The sequence below is a fragment of the Quercus robur genome, chromosome 9 (genome assembly GCF_932294415.1).
Source record: "Quercus robur chromosome 9, dhQueRobu3.1, whole genome shotgun sequence".
NCBI classification, from domain to species: Eukaryota; Viridiplantae; Streptophyta; class Magnoliopsida; order Fagales; family Fagaceae; genus Quercus; species Quercus robur.
Genome location: NC_065542.1, coordinates 53082795 through 53094049, shown reverse-complemented (window position 1 = coordinate 53094049; position 11255 = coordinate 53082795). Strand labels below are relative to the sequence as shown.

At 32.5% G+C, this 11255-nt stretch overlaps 1 long non-coding RNA gene across 1 annotated transcript; it reads left to right on the top strand.

Moving 5' to 3' along the window:
• The first annotated feature begins 1019 nt into the window (after positions 1 to 1019).
• LOC126700530 (uncharacterized) lies at positions 1020 to 11255 on the top strand. The gene is made up of 3 exons (XR_007647212.1): positions 1020 to 1099; positions 3114 to 3284; positions 11129 to 11255. It is a non-coding gene; the product is annotated as an uncharacterized LOC126700530 (long non-coding RNA).

Below are 11255 nucleotides of genomic sequence, written 5' to 3'. Positions count from 1 at the left end.
TTTGCCCTTAGAGGATCGACGAGACATCTGCAAGAGAATAGGCCCACAGCAAAGAACCAAAGGCAAAGATAAAAGGGAAGGAAGATGCAAACACAAAGACAACACGCGATGTGTTATCGAAGAGGAAACCGAAGCCCTCGGCATAAAACCTCTCCGCCGCTTTCCAAGCAGTAAACAATACACTAGAAAATGTAGTTGGGATACATGGACAGCAATAGACCATCCAAGTTTAATCTACCCAGTGCACCTAAGCCCTCAAAGCTTCTTGCTCCAACGAGGTTGCGCCGAACCTTTTTCTTTTCTAGCTTCCCGGATTTCGCTACTAGACCGTAGCATCAGCCAATGTAGATTGGTTCCTTTCTAACTGCTTCCTAGAACACCAAACAGCCCTCTCACAATGATGAATATGGTGAGAACAAGGTTTTGGTAAAATGCCTCTCAAGGGTTTGACAATGGAGAGGAAGAGAGTTGAGGAATTTGAAGAGACTCTAATGTATAGATTTTAGGTGAATCAATCTTGTTTTACTCTAGGGTTTCTCTCTCAAAATTCTCTCTGGAAGCTCTCTTTCATTTGTGGGTATAAGGGGTATTTATATTGGGGTGAGAGGAGAATGTGAAATGTCAGGTTTTTCAAAACAAGGGTGGCTCGCGGCTTGGCCTCGCAACTTGACTGAGTCGCGAGACCCAGTCGCAAGATAACCGTATGGCCAGTTGTCTTGTTTTGCCTTGTAGTGCTCCAGCTAGCATGACTGTTCACCTTCTGGCATGCTTTGCACGTGTGCTGCATCTAGCGGCTTGCAGCCGCGAGTCACCCGCGAGATCAAGCCGCGAGTTTTTATTTTCTTGCACACTCTTGAGCAATCAACACTCTATCTCACTCACTACCCTAACAACAAACCCACCTAAATACAGGGTTACTAAATGCTGAGATACAATCAAATTTGGCACGGAATAAAGCCAATAAGATGATTGATTAAATTCAACCTTACAATTTGTTTAAATTCTTCTCTTTTGGATGTAAAACATTCAATTTCTTTCTCTGCAGAGATGAAGTGGAATCTTTCTTCAATCTGGAGTCTCTAATTTCATCAAAGCAAAGGTACCAATTTTGTTTCCTAATATTCACCTAACTTTACGTCTCTTACATGTTCTGTTATTTGTAAGGGGGATTGAAATTGTGGGATTTTGAAATCTGAAAATATTTTTTTATTTTGTTTATACATTGTAGATTTTAGACGATATTTTTTTAAAAGATTCTTTTAAGTCATGATTTTGTTATTTTTGATGTTGGGTTTCTCTAGGTTTTGCATGTTTTAAATTCTTAAATCTGAAAGAATGATGTTCTTTGTACAAAATTTATTGCTTTGTATGTTATGGTAAAGAATAATTTTCTCAGAGATTTACTTATCAAAAAAAGATAATTTTCTCAGGGATAGTATGATTTATGTTTGGGTATTTGGTTGGATTTAGGCATTTGGGTTAGATTTGGTTTTGATTCAGGTATTTGGGTTAGAAAATTAGAATTTATTTAGTATTTGTTTTTGTTTTGGATATTAGGAATTGAATTGGTTTTGGGGCTGTCCTGTAAGTAAGTTTACAATCTTCATAGTGAGGGGACAAAAGAATTCAAAGCGTGGCCAATGTTGCCAATCATATCTTCTTTGCTAGATACCGCTTCTCTGTCTACAATAATCTGTCACTAAACATGTATTTATACTTTTATATCTTTCTTATAATAGTTAATCTGTACTTTTTCCTCTTTATTTATAGGACATCTATTGGATGTTTCTTTACATATATCTTTTTTTAATTTTTTTAAAATATAGTTGCTTAAGTGTATATTGCCATGATCAACACAAAGATTAATTAATCTTTCAGATGACTCTTGGAAGTAGTGAATCCAACTCTTAATATTTGTGTTGCTTCTCAAGAAATCTAAACGTGTGCACATGCTCAAGGATTGATTCATTTATCTACAACTTTGCCTAGTTTTGAAACTCATAGATATATGACAAAAATAAGGATAAAGTAGAGTGTTTGGTGATGGATGATTTTATATAGTTCTTGACAATTTTTTTTTAGTTCCATTGAGTCTTATAATAGGATGAAAAATGAAATAGTTGGTTATATTTCTAATCAATTAGCTATATAGGAAAGCAAATTTGATTAATGCTTTCCAGTTTAATTCTTTCATATAACTTTTAATTTTACTTCCATTGCTTCAGCCTTTCCCAGGAATTAAGGCTGTGATGACATGTAAGGAAAATTGCCCACTTAAAAACCTACCATGCTTACAATTTGAAAGTTACAAAATACCGCACGTTGCACCGTTTGAGGCTTTAAGTTTTAACTGTTTATTATGCAACCTACAAAGTTTAAAACAGAAAACACGGATTAAAAGAGAGAGAGAGAGAGAGAGAGAGAGTTTGATAAACATAGAGAGAGAGAATGAGTCTATTAGGAACAGAGAGTGGAGAGAGAGAAAAAAAACTAAGAAATCTGCTCCCAACTGCGTCAAGCGATAGTCCACACCTCTGCCATCGTCAAACCCATTCCCTCCACCAGTATAGTCTCCGTTTTTTGGTTTTTTACTTTTTTTTTTATTTTTTAATTTGGGGTCAAATCTGATTTTGGTCGGGGTATTTTGACTGGATTGGATTGCATTCAGTTTTTTTGGCTTAGATTTGGTTTTGAATAAGGAATTTGGGTTAAGAATGGTTTTTAAAATCTATTATTTGTGTTGGATTTGGTTTTCCTTTTGGATAATTAGGGTCAATTTGTTTTGAGTATATCTCTACAATTTAAAGCTTTCATTATATTTATTCTGTTTTAAATTTTTTGTTGAAACATTTTTTCCCTTGCTAATTTCGTTTCCCATGTTTCTTTTCTAGCGTTGTTATCAAGTTTTTCCAGTATATACTTCTGTGTATTAGATTTTTTCTTCATATAGTTCACATATCACAGTGATTGTGCCAATTTTATTTTTAAATTGTATTTCATTGGTATACACACACTTTGTAATGTAGAATGAGGTTGACCATATTTGATCAATAGGGCTAAGATTGCAGACTTTGCATCTGAATTGGATTTTTGTTCCTATTTATTGATAACAGGTGAAAACAAATACATATAAGACAGCCCTGAAATCCAAATATAGAGGAAACAAGAAGCTGAAAGTAGAAAGAACAAGAAGCTGAATACAGTAGAGAAGTACAGAGCAATAGGTACGCGCAGAGAAATTCAGAGCAACAAGTATGCAGATTGCAAAAAATGCAGACCAACAGGTGTAGAGAAATACAGATCGTGGAAAATATTTTTAGATGTCAAATATTTGAGCTTCAAGTCCCAATATTTATTTATTTCAAATATTTGTTTAATGATGTGCTCCACCTGTTTTTTAAAAGAATAGAATCAATAAATTTTTCAGAAATTGTTGTTTCCTTTGAGATATGAGTTTAACAATATGAACAATTTGAAGAACCCTTTACTCTTTCGCTATGGAATTGTTGTTTTAGATTTTATCGCGTTATCCTTTCTTATTTATCCATTCATATACTTTTAGTTTCTTGCTCTTTTCATGTTTGATGCATCTTAATTTGTTATAATATTTTGCTATCTTGGAGGGTTAGTCATGTTGTTCAAGTGTTTTCCACTAGAGTCACTAAAGTACATTCATATGTTTGTAAGATTTCAATTTAATTTTTCAAAAGAATTTTAAAAAACTTTCACTGGGTGAATTTCTAAATGCTGCTCAATGACACTTTGTGTTTGTAAGGGCATTTAAAAATCAAACGAAGAGGGACTTAAGAAGATTTTTGAAAGCGTGAGAAGGATAGAAAAAAATCAGGTAATTTTAAATGTAACTAATTCACGTTGATAGAATTAGAAATTTCTTCTGTATTCATTGCACCTTACAACTTTCTCAAACTTACATGATGCATGTCTTTGAATTATTTTTATTTATGCATTTATTATATTTGAATTTGGTGATTATTCCTCTACAAATTAATTCTAATATAGATATTTTTTTATCAATTAGTGTTAGGATATGAACATTTTTTAGGTAAAATGGGTTATCCAGATTTAATATTGATCGTCTTTGCTTTCTAATTTATAAATGCTGAATTATCATTTTGAATTGGTACTAAATTCTTTCTAAGTGTGTTGAATAATTTTGACCAACATTGTGATTTTATGTAGCACTTAGAGAACTTGAATACTTTCACACTAAGTATCACCAAAGTTCTGACCTATGATTTCATAGTACTTTGGAAAGCTGTGGTATTATGCAACAACTTGATTGAGCTATTCAAGGGTTATTTTTTCTTATTTTACAGTTTTCTTTTCATATTGAATAGTAAATCTAATTGGTATGAAATTTGACACGCGTGTTAAGAACATAAAGAATATGCAATCCAACAGTTCAATTTTCAAAATATGTAATTATGTTAATTTTGATAGTTTTTAGACTCCTTAAAACACAATTGGATTAACCTAGGTAATTATCCAAGTTGTTACTTAGTCCAATTTAACAAATCTAGGTTATCACAATTACAAAGATCATATCATGCAAAGCAGCGGAAAGATAAATAACACAAAGATATGATCACCCAGGAAACCAAACCGGTAAAAACATGGGGAGGATTTGACCTAACTATCCTCAAGGTAAACTTGAATCCACTATCTTGAAAGAATCGAAGTTCATACAATAAGACTTACAAGCCCCCATGCTCGGCTTCTTATTGCTACCCACCAGTAGAATTTACTAACACGACCACGTGCAAGCTCCGAATCCACGAACTCCTTCTTTCTTGGATTCACCACCAGATACAAGCACACCCGCTTGTGTTTCTTTAAGCTCCAATGGTAGCAACTGAGTTGATCATCAAGGTGTAGAAAAATATCTTCTCCTTGAAAACCCTAAGTTTGTGTAAAGGAAAGCTCCTCTAGATCTCACAAGAGATTTACACAAACAGCAATATTAGCAACAATACAACTCTCAAGCAACCAAGACTTTAGAGAGGTTTGGGTACAAAACCCTAAAACCAAAAGAGGCACAAGAGGCACTCTAATCTCTCTCTCTTTAGTCTAAAAAACGTGGCTTAGGGTTTCTTTTATATAATGGGAGAAGTAGATCTAGAACCCTAATCCTTAATGGGCTTAAGCTGCTGTTTAGGCCAACTTAAAATTCTGCAGATACGATTTTCGATTAATCGAGCCTGTTCTTCGATCAATCGAACCAGGCAAAATATGAAGTCTTCTTCCTGCAGCTTGTATGTTCTTGAATTTTGACTTGAATCACCTTGAGCATTGTCTAATAAAACCTATAGAATCTAAGATCTATATCTAGACAAGTTTGTGTTCACGATTTGCCAATTGTTCTAAACATTTAGAACCTAACAAACTCCCCCTTTGGCAATTCGTGACAAAACTTTCATACAAAATGAAATGCTCAAATACAAGAACAACCCAATACAATAAAAATGCCCAATTACATCACAAATCCCAATCTAAGACTCCTAACCTAGAAGTTGCAAGAAAAGGTAGAAGGTCTTGATTAGAATGAACCTATTTTTCCTGAAACACTCAACAAACACATCACCACATGTGTGAAAAGAAAGACATATAAACAATAATATGAAACATAATATAAAAATCAAAAGTAAATTCTAACTCTCCCCCTAAGTTAGATACATCAAAAAGTTTATATTCTCCCCCTTTCAAAAACAATTTCAACTCCCCCTAAACAAAACAAACAGGATTCCCACATTTCATTAAAATCTCCCCCTTTTTGTCACGTATTGACAAAGACAACTCAATAAAAAGTAAACATACGCAACAAAGGATAAGAGAAAAAAGAGAATCAAGGGAACACAAAACAAATCAATTCTATAGAAAATAGAGACAACTCCCCCTATGAAGAACAACAACTCCCCCTAAGAACCACAAAGGTTAAAAAAAATTTCTCCCCCTATAAAAATAGGAAAAACAAAACAAGTTTTGGGGAAAAATAAAAGGGGTGGGGTAAATAAAAAGACACAAACCAAGTTTTAAAAAAAAAACTAAATTGAGGATACACATGAAGAAAAAATATTCTCTCTTTCAATAAAATGCAAACATGGCACTATGTGACCCATAAACAATTGCATGAGTAGAGAAAATATTTGCACATTGATTATCCATCATATCTCTTAAGAAAATAATTTTCTACAATTCACACATAAAAATAGCATATACTAGAAAGTACATAACTCAAAAATTAATCAATCAATTTTTAAATCAAGTTGAGTACCCAATTTAGCAAAGTGTATGCATGTTATGTGTGAAAACAATGAGAGATATGATTGCAAAATTGCAAGATGGATACAGAAAACAATGCAATGCATGTGAATCCTAAACATAAATGATGCATGGAAAAATCAAATTTTTGAAAAAATAGAGCAATTTAATGCAGAAACTCCTCAAAGCACAATATTTCATGAATGAAATGTATGAGTATGAGATTAAAAGTTTTAAAAAAAAAACTTGAATTCAACCCAGATCTTCTAAAAACAAGTTTTTCAACCAATTGTCCTCAAAAACTCAAACATTAAGCACACTTTGCATCAAAATCAAGGAACTTTAATATTGGATGGCCACAACAAGATCACATACAATATAATGTACCAAGTTTAGCAAAGAGTAACTTGTGTAGTGTGTGCAACTAGTAAAAGCTTGAGATATATGTGAGGTGATATGTAAATAGAAATCAATCATAATGTCTACAAAATTCATCACATAGAATTTGAAAGAGACTATCACCTAAAGAGTTACATCATATAACTCCCACATCTCCTAGATCATAAGCTTGCAATCATGTAAGTTTCTTGAATTATGCCTCATAATATACACACCAATTTTAATTCATTCAGAAACTTATTAAAAAGTCAGGATAATGTACACACCAATTTTAATTATGTGATTTGGCATCAAGCCTAATAGTACACACCAATTTTAAGCATTAAGCAATTAAACCGAGGCTACACCTTATGTTCTTTTTGTGCATGTGCTACACTTTCTCGAGCATAAAATCTTACGATATGCACTAAGGTGTTCATGATTGTCTAGTGAACAGTGGTGAGATGGTTATTTATGTCTCTCTCAAAAGGATCAAGTCCGACAGTCAAATAACATGTGACTTCAAGATTAAGACAAAGTGATAAACACCATAAACATCTTTCCCACATAACATGCACTACAAAGTTTCAACTGGTCAAGTGCAATAAATAAGCTCATCAAAGCTAAACAAGGTACATAAACTTGTTATGTAAAGATGATATGGCCAATTCTTGATTATAAATCCAAGATGTGAAATACAAAACACAAAAATCTTTTTGGTTTTAAAAAACTATATGACTAAAAACAAAAAAAAGCACATATTATGCTAAATGAACAATGCAAATGCAATGCATGACAGTGCTTAACTAAACTATAGAGGGTACGCAAACAAGAAATATCAATTTCTTAATTAACCCTGAGTACATGTACAAATTAGTACATACTCACACAAAATCAGTAATAGCTTAGCACTTATATAACACATACTATTCAAGTTTTTCCACAATGTCAAGCATGTTCTAAATCAAGAGAGATATCATAATTCATGTAATCCTCAAGAAAAAATAAAACAAGACTCAAAATAAAATATTTTTGTCTTTTTGAAAATTTTTCAATGTTTTTGGATTTTTTTATTAAATAAAAAAAAAACATTCTAAAAGAAACAAAACAACCAAAGAGAAAAACAAGACATGTCCATAAACAATTGAAAGAATTAAATCAGGGACAAGTCAGCAACACTCACCTTAGAGAATTTTTTCTCACCCATCTGGCACGAGTCTTCAGTTTTGTAGGTGAAAATCCATGTGAAGTAGAGTGTATTTGAGGGATTACACCAATCTTCCGAGAAAGACTGAAATCCTGCAAATTCCTTTCACAAGCCAACAAGCTTAAATTTTTCAAAATAATATGAAACAATTTATATGGACTTATGGCAGGAGAAATATCATCACATGTCCTAGATTGAAACACTGAATGCTTAAATTTCAATTTATGACAATTAGGATGAATGTGACCGGAGACACCACAAAAGTGACAAACAAGACCAAATTTAAGAACATCAGTATTTCTAACAGCAAATCTAGTCTCAGATTTTGGTTTTTGCCTCAACAAAGAACAATTTGGTCTAATATGGCCAACAACACCACAAAGGTGACAGGTAGGCACAAAAACAGATTTATTATGCTCTCTAACAGTAGGTTTAGACTTAGGTTTAGAAATTTCAGCGTCTACATCAGAACTTTTACCTTTGTCTAACCTAGCAAAATAAACCTTTTCTTTATCATTTCTCTTGAAAGAAGGGATATAAACTTTCTCAGTTTTAGGCTTAAGAGAAACATAAACATTTCTGTTATCAATAGTAGGCTTGGTACAAGTCAAATTTTCAATTTTAGTTTTAGATTCAACTAACTCTTGTTCCAAGCTTTTTATCTTTTCATCTTGAGAGGAAATTTGATTTCTCAAAAATTCATTCTTTTTATTAGATTCATCTAATCTAACAAGCAATTCCTCTTTTTCAAAATTAGTCAATTTTAACTCTTCCTTGAATTTCTTAGCAATTTTCATAGATTTCAATAATTCCTTACGAAGAGTTTTACAAGCATCAATAAAATCAACAAAAGCATGAGCAGAAACATAATTAGAAAGACACTCCAAATTATCCATGATAACAGGGGTCAAGGATCAGCTCTTAGATCAAAAGATCTAAAACAAAAGAGCTACCGCTCTGATACCACTTGATAGTTTTTAGACCCCTTAAAACACAATTGGATTAACCTAGGTAATTAGCCAAGTTGTTACTTAGCCCAATTTAACAAATCTAGGTTATCACAATTACAAAGATCATATCATGCAAAGCAGCGGAAAGATAAATAACACAAAGATATGATCACCCAGGAAACCAAACCGGTAAAAACCTGGGGAGGATTTGACCTAGCTATCCTCAAGGTAAACTTGAATCCACTATCTTGAAAGAATCGAAGTTCATACAATAAGACTTACAAGCCCCCACGCTCGACTTCTTATTGCTACCCACCAGTAGAACTTACTGACATGACCACGTGCAAGCTCCGAATCCACGGACTCCTTCTTTCTTGGATTCACCACCAGATACAAGCACACCCGCTTATGTTTCTTTAAGCTCCAATGGCAGCAACTGAGTTGATTATCAAGGGGTAGAAAAATGTCTCCTCCTTGAAAATTCTAAGTTTGTGTAAAGGAAAGCTCCTCTAAATCTCACAAGCGATTTACACGAACAGCAATATGGGCAATAATACAACTCTCAACAACCAAGACTTTAGAGAGGTTTGGGTACAAAACCCTAAAACCAAAAGAGGTACAAGAGGCACTCTAATCTCTCTCTCTTCAGTCTCAAAAACGTGGCTTAGGGTTTCCTTTATATAATGGGAGAAGTAGATCTGAAACCCTAATCCTTAATGGGCTTAAGCTGCTATTTGGGCCAACTTAAAATTTTGCAGATATGATTTTCGATTGATCGAGCCTGTTCTTCGATCGATCGAACCAAGCAGAATATGAAGTCTTCTTCCTGCAGCTTGTATGTTCTTGAATCTTGACTTGAATTACCTTGAGCATTGTCTAATAAAACCTATAGACTCTAAGATCTATATCTAGACAAGTTTATGTTCACAATTTGCCAATTGTTCTAAACATTTAGAACCTAACAAATTTTTTTAGTGGGAGTTGTAGACATTGGTTATAAGCGAGTTTGTAGTCAAACTTTTTGCTTCGTACTATATTTATTTTAAAATTTTATGAAAAAGGTTCTTGCAAACGTGAAGATGATTTTAAACTTTGGTTTATGGTGGCCTATTGTTTCAACAATTACATGTTGGTGCACACACATGTTTAAAAAAAATTGACTTATATGGGCGTGTAACCATTAACCAATGTATTTTGAAGACTAAATTATATAATAGATTGAAGCATGTGATTATCAAAGGCAATTGCAAATATTCTAAACTAATTATTGTTACTATTTTTTTTTGCTTTATAATTTACATGTATAAATATAACCAGGCTAAAATATTACTTTTACTTTTGTGTGTATAAATATAACCAAGCTATCTTAGAATTTTTATCATATCATGTTTATTTTTACTTTGTTTTTCTTATTTATTGGATTTTCCTTGGTCAAGATTGAACTTGCATTATGTAAGCTTTTCTAGGTTTAGGAATATTTTTTACATTGGCTGATGATATTTAATTTATGTTTAGCCGATGAAGAAATTATGAGATTAAACACAATGTTCAAAGGCATGGTTGTTAACAACTTTGGACCTACAAGATTTAGAGATGAAGCAGGAAGTCATTCAGCAAGGAATAAAGTATTTCAAAGATTTTAATAAGTAGAACTTTTTTATTTTACTTAATTATTATTTTTGAACAAGTGCATTTCTTTGTTTCTATTAATTATATGTATTGTTGTATTATGAGCAAGTCCAAGGACGAGGCTTTAGGCTTTATTCTTTTGGAGCAACCTTTGAATTTCATAATTAATTGTTTTATTTTGATGCTAAGCTAAAAAGTGAAGTTACCATGTCAGCTTTTCTGCTTATATAAATTGATAGTTTTGTTTGATTGAACTTGGATCATTTGAAGGTTTTTTTTTTTTTTTTTTTTGACAATTTTCTTTACTGGGATGTGTTATAATTCAAACTTAATGTATATTTCCCATTATCTCTGTTTTTATTTTTCACTATTTCAATGTTGTGTATGTGTTATACTCAATTTTCTTTACTAAATTTACTGTGAAAAAAATGATTTGACTTAATTTCGTTTCAATTTATTTTCCATTTTTATAATTATTCAATCTTTGCTGTGAAGTGTCATAGTGTTTGGGTTTTCCCCCCCATTAATTTACATGTAAGGGTTTGCTGTGGCTTGAGCCACATTGTCTAAGGAAGTTACTTAAAACACTTTAGTGAGAGTTATGTTTTGTTTATGTGTCCGTATGTATGTTTTATTCTTTGGTTGATTTATTAATTATTTCCCTTGATGTGCTATGTCTTAATAGGTTGTTGGTGGTTGCATTTTCATCATGATCGGAAGATGAAAATAGAAATTACCCTTATCAATGATAGAAATTACCCTAATACCTGCTATGTCTTCGTCATTATCACAAGATGTAGAAAGACTTTTTT